A 6823-nucleotide genomic window follows, 5' to 3' on the forward strand; every position below is an offset into this window, starting at 1 on the left:
CAAAAAAAACTATATAACAAAATACTTTTCTCTTGTATTTTAGGTATAATTTGATCGAAATGTTTTACAATACAATAATTAGCTTATGGCATAATTGTATGCAAAATCGACTTATAGAGTCACATACTCCAATCCCCTCATTATTAATTCCCAAATTCATATTTTAATTTCTAAACCTTATTTTTCTATTCTAAATTAATTTTTTTATATACAAAAATTAAATAAACATGTTTTTTTAATTAATCTAAAAAAAATACAAAATTAAATTTATTTATCACATACTTTGAAAACAACCTTGCAAGAAACTATAAATTACAAATCAATAAAAAAGTGCCCCAAAAAGTAGCTATAAATTATCCTTTGTACATTTAGTAACTTTATTATCTTTGCAATAATATTGACAATACGATATGAATTGCCTCCATTGTTGTTTGTTTTGCCCCTCTCACAACCAAAATTTTCTTGACTTATGCCTACCTCTACGGAACCCATCAGCCCTATCCTACTAGTTTGACACAAATTTTTAAGAGAAGGTTGTGCAGAGCTTCCTGTTTTCTTTATTGACCCTCGTGAGCTTTCAAAACATTAGACATGGGAGCCCAATGCTTCTAACCAACACAGTTAGCTTCAAATTTTAGTGACAAGTTCCTCTCTATGTCCTCTTCCTAGATTTGCCTTACTATTTGTATTTCATAATGTATTTGTTGCATTCTATCAAATTTATTCATTTTAACATTCGCAAGTCTAGTTCATGCACAAATGATTCACTATCTCAATCTTTTTTAAGGTAATAAGAGAATCCTAGTGCCTATCTCTCCTTTAAGGACAATAGTTAGGCGTATTCATATTCCAATGTCATATAGGATTGAGATATTTAGATTGCATTGCTTAGTCTATGGATCACATGTCCCTTTTATATCATGCATTAAGCTCATACCAATAAATATGGCTAGAGAAACTCTAACTGATTTGAGAATTCTCTAAAAATATACAAGCATACATGGAGACATTCATAAAATGGTGTCTTATATAAAATTACGAATTACATAAGAATCACAAAATCTCTACTAAAAACCAGACTAAAGTAACAAGAGGTTGATTCATAGAAATCTCTAACACTTGTATTGTACGAAAATAAATAATAACTATACTTAACAAAATACTTTCATGTAATACCCAACAAATCATATGTTTGGGAAATTATAGGAACAAAAAGACACATAAATTGAAGCATGAATCCAATAGACACTAGTTGATTTTGAAATATATAGTCACAAATTAATCTTACTTAAAAAAGAAAGGCTTGAATTGTACTAGGATGGTTTTGTAGACGACGAGCCATCTACTACATCCATGGCATCCTAGATCTAAAGAACAAGGCCCAAAATCTCTCATGAAGAGAACAGGGGCATGCAGATCTGGAGCTCTGATACCATATTAGAGTTGAGGAAAAATCAACTCTATAGCTCCCAAGGATAACCTGCATGCAAACTTGTCACAAAAGGAGAGAAGCAAAATACCTATGGAGGCCAGAATTCAGAGATCCAGAAAAGAGAAGTCATACTGATTTTAGAGTGACAATATATGATTTTACATATTAACTAATTTACTTTGATATACATGTTTTTAGTATAGTTGAATTACAAATCAAATTGATCTCCAAAATTTAATGGTAAAAACTATCAAAGTGATCCAAAATGTAGTTTGCTCGGGTCGTGGGTTTTCTCATCATTGGTCTCGGGTTCGACTCCCCTCTCGGGCTTAAGAGAGGAGGAGTGCTTGAAGGCTGTGGATCCTCCCTATAGGGGATTAGTCTCACCTTAGCTCGCCCCTTAGTTGGGTGCTAGGCTAGGCCACAGAGATACCCCTAACAACAAAATAAAAACTATATAACAAAATAATTTTCTCTTGTACTTTAGGTATAATTTGATCGAAATGTTGTACAATACAATAATTAGCTTATGACATAATTGTATGCAAAATGGACTTATAGAGTAACATACTCCAATCCCCTCAATATTAATTTCCAAATTCATATTTTAATTTCTAAACCTTATTTTTCTATTCTAAATTAATGTTTTTTATTTACAAAAATTAAATTACATGGTGTTTAATTAATCTAAATAAATTTAATAAAAAATAAAAAAAATATACAAAATTTAATTTATCTATCACATACTTTGAAAACAACCTTGAAAGAAACTATAAATTACAAATCAATAAAAAGTGCCCCAAAAAGTAGCTATAAATTATCCTTTGTACATTTAGTAACTTTATTAGCTTTGCAATAACATTGACAATATGATATGAATTGCCTCCATTGTTGTTGTTTTTGCCCCTCTCACAACCAAAATTTTCTTGACTTATGCATACCTCTATGGAACCCGTCACCCCTATCCTAATAGTTTGACACAAATTTTTAAGAGAAGCGTGTGCAAAAGTTCCTGATTTCTTTGTTGACCCTCATGAGCTTTCATAAACATTAGACATGGGAGCCCAATGCTTTTGTCCAACACAGTTAGCTTCAAATTTTAGTGACAGGTTCCTCTCTATGTCCTCTTTCTAGATTTGCCTTACTTTTTGTATTTCATAATGTATTTGTTGCATTTTATCAAATTTATTCATTTTACCATTCTTAAGTCTAGTTCATGCACAAATGATTCACTATCTCAATCTTTTATAATGTAATAAGAGAATCCTAGTGCCTATCTCTCCTTGAGGACAATAGCTAGGCGTATTCATATTCCAATGTCATATGGGATTGAGATGTTTAGATTGCATTGCTTAGTCTATGGATTGCATGTCCCTTTTATATCATGTATTAAGCTCATACCAATAAATGTGGCTAGAGAAACTCTAACTGATTTGAGAGATCTATAAAAATATGCAAGCATACATGGAGACATTCATGAAATGGTGTCTTATATAAAATTACGAATTACATAAGAATCACAAAATCTCTGCTAAAAACTAGACTAAAGTAACAAGAGTTGGATTTATAGAAATCTCTAACACGTGTATTATATTAAAATAAATAATAACTATACTAAACAAAATACTTTCGTGTAATACCCAACAAGTCATATGTATGGGAAATTATAGGAATAGAAGGACACATAAATTGAAGCATGAATGCAATAGTCACTAGTTGATTTTGAAATATATATCCAGAAATTAAGCTTACTTAAAAAAGAAAGGCTTGAATTGTACTAGGATGGTTTTGTAGATGATGAGCCATCTACTACATCCATGGCATCCTAGAGTAGATGAAGTGTACAAGAGAAATACAACATGTTTAAATATCTTTTGCTGCCCTTTTTTACATTGAAAACTCATTTTAGCAAAAAAGTTGAAAGTTAAGAAATTTTAGATGTTCAAAGACTTTGATTTGTCCATCAAGAAAGTTAAACAATTATACATATCTAAAAAATAATGAATTTGTGTATGAATCAAATTAATCCATGGACTCATTTCAGCAAAAAAGCTAAAAGTTAAGTGGAGTTGTTCATCAAGCAAGTCAAAGGATCATGCACAACTTAAAATGTAAGGATGAGGTCATTTTCCATAATTTTGGGATCCTCTAAACTTTTTAGAATCTGTAGATCTCTAAGCAACTTCAAAAACACAAAATGTTGAAGTTGATTGAGTTTTAATGATTAGGTTTCATTTTCTTGCTATGAAGAACCTTATGATGATTAAAGATTTTGCCAAATTAATAATCTGACTCGACACCCTAGAGACAACTACAACCACTAGAACATATTTGAGAGAGATGCTCAAATCATGTTATATATTCAATAATAATAAAAAAATTGTAGAACTAGAACCAAAGATAAAGGAAATTATGAAATTAAGTTGTTTAGCTTAAACCTAATAAACTATTAAAATGGTTAATCAAAATAGCAATTTATTTCACACCTTATGACACAAAATCTCATAGCATATACACATCATGGTATATGCACACCATCTTATGGTTTATGCACACCATTTTCTAGCATATGTGCATCATGGCATATTATACTAGTAGTAGTGTATGCACAATACTTGTGATTTATGTGCACTACCTAATGTCATTATAACATTATAGGTAGTTGACATGATAAATAGAATTTTAGAATGATTTATTACTCCATAGAGGTTGGATATACTTTTAGAGTGAAAATATTTGATTTTACATAAATTAACTATTTGTTTATCTTGATAATTTGGAATGAAGAGTGAAGTGAGAAAGTGCTTTCTTATGAACTGCTTTCTGGCATGCGTTTGGAGTGGTCATTTCTTCCATCACCGACATTTTATTTCATTTCATGTCTGCATCATGGAAAACAGATCATATCCCATTATGCAAACGCATACAAGAATGCATGCAGAAGATTTTAAATTTATAAGATTCTCACAATTAAGAGCACTTTCTTGAAAAAATTATAAAAAGGAAATATATCTGTCTATTTTGAGTAATTATAATTTTATTTTAATTTTGTTATTTTCATGGTTTTCAATGTTTATGCAGGGTATAAATTGTTGCGAGTATGCATAAAATGTATGTGCAGGGTTTAAGACCAACTCAATTATATTTATATATGAAAATATTTTTAATTTTTAAAGTTAAAAGAAATATTTTTTATTTAATTAAATTTTAATTTTAATTTTATTAATTTTTGTTATTACTAATATTTGTTATTTGTTGTTAATTTAATTTAATTTATTATGATTTGATTCATTAATATTATGATATATAAGCATGTTTCTTACAATAGTTAGTCATAGTGGGTAATAATGTATGTTACACCTCATCATTGCAAGATGCATGTTTCTCGTGTCGTAATGTCAAAATAGAAAACTAAACAATAATACCCATATACATGTTAATTCTAATATGTTAATTTTAATTTTAATATTATTAATAGATATTAATTTAAATAACACATTCTTTAAATTAGCACCCATTAATAATAGACTTCCCTTACTAATTGGTGCCTAAAACTAAATATAAAAATTAATTATATTGAAACTAGAGGCACAAAACTGTGATAGGTGGAGTCACCTTGTACCAAAAAGTACTAAAAGAAGGCTTATATTGACCAAATGTACATTGCGTATGAGACCACGTGAAATGAGGTGATTTGTATAGGAAATTGCATGGAATAAATCTGTATAAGAAAGCATGTAGAAGAAAGCATGTAGAATACAAAAAGAACCATGTAAAGCAATTCAATTCATAAATATTTTCACTTCATTGTCAAAGCTGTTTTTTTAAGAGATAGAGGGAGGAAAGATAATGCTACTATCATTTCACTTTTTTATAGGTAACTATAATCTCTTTGTGATTTTTTTTTAATGTTTTGTGTAGGGTATAAATTGGTGTTTGTTTGTATAAATTATGTGTGGATTCTAGTTCTCATTCAATTATATTTATGTATTATAAAAAATATTTTTATTTTTATAGAGAAAATAATGGTCTATTTAATTAGATTATAATTATAAAATTATTAATTTGTGTTATTTATCAATATTAATAATAATTGGATTATAATTTAATAAATTAAAAATTAATAAGAAGTTGAAAATGAAAGAATATAGAAAGTGTTTTCACAAAAGCGAATTGAGGATCTATTTTTATTGATTGAGTTGGCCATCTATTTCCTGGTCCTCCATGGCATTAGAAATTGATTTAACTAAATTGAAAATAAAGGACCTATTATTAGAGCATTTCCTAAATATGAAAAAGAACTTGAGAAATATTAGGTAGATTGTTTAGATGAACATGAGGTAAGGATCAAGTATTTTTATATGACTTGCCCTTAGAACATAAACATCAAAATCAAAAAAATCCCCAAGGGCCTCAAGGAAAATGGGAAGATCATGGATCCATCATATAAGAAATATAAGGTGTTCAACCTACCTATTCGTAGGATTGATTATGTTGCACAAGAAGATACCTCCAACAAAGTTAGAACTTGGAAGGTGATCTAGAGATCAAAGAAAAAGGTCAAAAATATCTATGCCATCCATAGTATAGGTTCTCTCAAGGAAACTACACAAAAGGGAGAGACCAAAGTTATATATAACATGGTGATCCAAAGGGAACACTACCATGGATCATAATTTGGTGCACCATGTGCATAAGGACTAATAGGAAGACACAAAAGTTGCAAACAACATAGTGATCCAAAGGGAACATAATCACACCACACCATAATATAAAGGATTAAGGTGACCACGAATCATGATGGTGGGTTGTATGGAGCATGTGAACTATATGTAATGAATAAATAGAGATACATGAAGAGAAGAATATTCATAAATCAGGGAAATTCTTCATTCTTGGCAGGGTTCACCTGGTCAGATTTCAGAATTCCATCCAAGTCTTCTTAGTACTCCTCAAATTGTTTTTGGTAATTTGTTCTAGTCAATAAAGTCATTTGGAGTTGATTCCACACTCAACAAGCTATTACATCAACATATATTGAGTTCAGTCAAATAAGGAGGCTCAACCAAGCAAGCTCCGGACTCCTGGTATGCGAATTTGCACCTGGAGCAAATTAAATTTTCTTTCTTGTCAAATTTACATTGTTGTAATAAAAAATCAATAAGGTCAATTGTGATCATAATATTCAATAAATCAGGGAAATTCTTCATTCTTGGAAGGGTTCACCTGACAAGAATTCAAAATTTCATTTGGGTCTTCTTAGTAATCCTCAAATTGTTTCAATAGGAGTACTTGATGAATAAGTAGGCTCAACCAGGCAAGCTCAAGACTCCCGGTATGCAAATTTGTACCTGGAGCAAATTAAATCATCATTCTTGTAAAATTTACATT

Source organism: Cryptomeria japonica, chromosome 5 (assembly GCF_030272615.1).
Source record: "Cryptomeria japonica chromosome 5, Sugi_1.0, whole genome shotgun sequence".
In the NCBI taxonomy this organism is placed as follows: Eukaryota; Viridiplantae; Streptophyta; class Pinopsida; order Cupressales; family Cupressaceae; genus Cryptomeria; species Cryptomeria japonica.